The following is a 2,763-nucleotide window of genomic DNA, read 5'->3' as shown; positions in this document are numbered from 1 at the left end:
GTTTACTATGTTTTGGATTCCTTTCATATATTATTCATGCTTCTTTGCTATTAGTAATCATGTTTCTCTTCACTATCAATTATTTTTTAATTCATACCTTGATTTGCTTCACTTGAGATAAGGATTTTTTGGAAAACTTGAATTAAGGGTCTACAAAAAATGTCTCTCTATCTCCCAAAGGTACAAGTAAATCTATCATTTTCTGATCCTATTTTGTTGGATTACACTAGATATGTTGTTGTTAGCCAAAAATACTTTAAGATCTACATATATTTTACTCTTTTAAGATTTCATTTTCTAATATTCTACTGGATATGTTCATATGCGGTTTAATGAATATGGCAACTTAAAATCAAACTATATTATGAGCCTTTTATTAAACTTATTTAGTAAAATTTATATAATAATGAGATAAGAAAATACCTTTTGATCTGTAGACCAATCAAACATAAAAAATAGCTATTTTAAAGAAAATTAAATGACTTGAATTTGCTCATTTTTTATACCTCTCTCCTTAGTTGCTCCTCGTTTTAGGAATCTAATGGTCATAGACCAACTTCTGTGACTATATTGAAGACTCCTCCTCCTCCTCCTCTTGGTTGAGTTTTCAAGTGAAAGGAAAGATAAAGTTGGTGTCAAGGAAAGATAAAGTTGGTGTCGGTAGCTATTGTTGCTTAGCGGGATCAGGTCACCAACCAGTGACATATTTAGGAATGAGTATTTGTATCTCGTGTGTTGGATTTGAATCTTTAATTTTTGTTTTCTAAATGACATAATATAACAAACTTGATATATAACTAATCAGTATGAATGTTTTTAAACAAAAAAATCTTCTCATTTATAATTACTAATAATAATTATAACAACAATTCAAATTATATGTAAACCCAATAATTCTTTCACGTCTTTAATATTTTTGAATTATTAATTGTGATAACTTTTAATACTTTTTAAGGACTGCAAAATAAGACTATACGTGTAACGACCAGCTTTTTGATAAGATATGTGAAATATGTATTTTTACATTATTTGATTCTTTTACCCCTCTCCGTAGTTGTATTATGATATTTTTGGAGTGTGGGGATGATTGACACAATTTTCGATGCATTTTGGTACTATTTATGCGATATTGTAGTTTTTGATGGCTTTGAGAGCCTTATTTTGGACTTATGTAAATATCTTTTGATCTGTGCAATGGATGCATAAACGGACTATGCCAACAGATCTATATATCGATTTTAGGCTAAGTATATCTTTGGTTCGAGTCCTGATGCACCAGAGCTCATTTTGACCTATTGGTAGGAAAGTTGGAAACTTGAAAATATAAGTATGGGACCCAAATTTGGTCGAAACAACCTCAGATGGAAAATTCGACTTTGCCAGCAAATCCATAATGTCGATTTTAGGATGGTAACATAGTTTGTTTGCGTATATAGGATTACGAACGAATCTCGAGCACTCCGTCGAAGTCCTTTTGAACTTAGAAAAATCTGCAATATATGGCAGTTTTTCCCCCCATTTTTTTGTTCACTTTGTCTATTCTTTCACCTTGTCTCTTGAGAGTTAAATCCGAAAATAGTACGAGATTAAAAATGAATCTTGTGGGAACTTGGGAAGCTAGATTAACATCTATTTCTTGATTCTATTACAAATTTAAGGTAAGAATTCACCCTTTTCTTAGTAATTTCTTGATTAATTTCTCAAAACCCCAAAATTCTTAAGACTTGATTTTAAAATCTAATTTCATTTCTTTTAACTTGAATAATATTTTAATCTTATAATTACTAGTTTTTCGTCAATTTAACCTTCAAAACAACTCTGATTCTTAACTTTAACCCGAATTTCAAAGATTTTACCTTGTAAAGTTTATAAAGGGTTTTCTTCAATTTGAACCTCATTTTTGACTCGATTTGACTTGAATTTTCAGCTGTAGGTTTCTAAAAATATGAGGAACATATTTTTGACATAAAGTTACAATTTTGCCCTTCTTTTTTGAAAACTCATTTCTAGGGTTCATTTTGATCCTAAATAAAAAATAGTCAATATGGGTGTCTTTGATTTTGTTTTGATGATTAGATTCCATATTTTATGTTTTTAGTGGAGTTTGGAATTGTTCATGAGGATTAAGGCTTTGGGAGCAAAGTCTTGGTTATGGTATTTTGGCTTTTGAGGTAGGTTATGGCTTAACTCTTTTGGTTACGGTATTTTGGCTTTTGAGGAAGGTTATGGCTTAACTCTTTTAGACTGGCTAGTAGTAAATGATAACACAAAATACATGTTAAAGGTGGAAACTAATTATGAAAAAAGGCTATCTATGTGTTGTGTCCGTGTGGAGGCTTTTATGTGATGTAATTGTCGAAATTAAGATATTATGTAATATGTATGACCATGTGAGGTCTTATGTGATATTAATAGCCTTAAATACATGTGAATAATTGTATTGTATTTTTAAAATACTTAAATGTGATACCATTGGTGTATTGTGATTATATTCATACTTTATTGGCATATGAGATATGTGGAAATTCATGGATTAAACAAAAATAATGAGTAGATATTGGATCACATGGTTGTGGAAATGTATCAGTGTGGTTGGTTGTGGAAATATATCATGCGGTTAGTTGTGAAAATACTCATTGTGATTGGTTGTGAGTATTACATCCTCATATCATACTCATTTATGAAACATTTGTACCACCGTGGCAACACCTGAGTAACACCCTCCCTGAGGGATATGCTAGGAAGGAGATATAGCAACATCTT

This window comes from Capsicum annuum, chromosome 9 (assembly GCF_002878395.1).
Source record: "Capsicum annuum cultivar UCD-10X-F1 chromosome 9, UCD10Xv1.1, whole genome shotgun sequence".
Lineage (NCBI taxonomy): Eukaryota > Viridiplantae > Streptophyta > Magnoliopsida > Solanales > Solanaceae > Capsicum > Capsicum annuum.
This window is presented reverse-complemented; position numbering follows the sequence as displayed.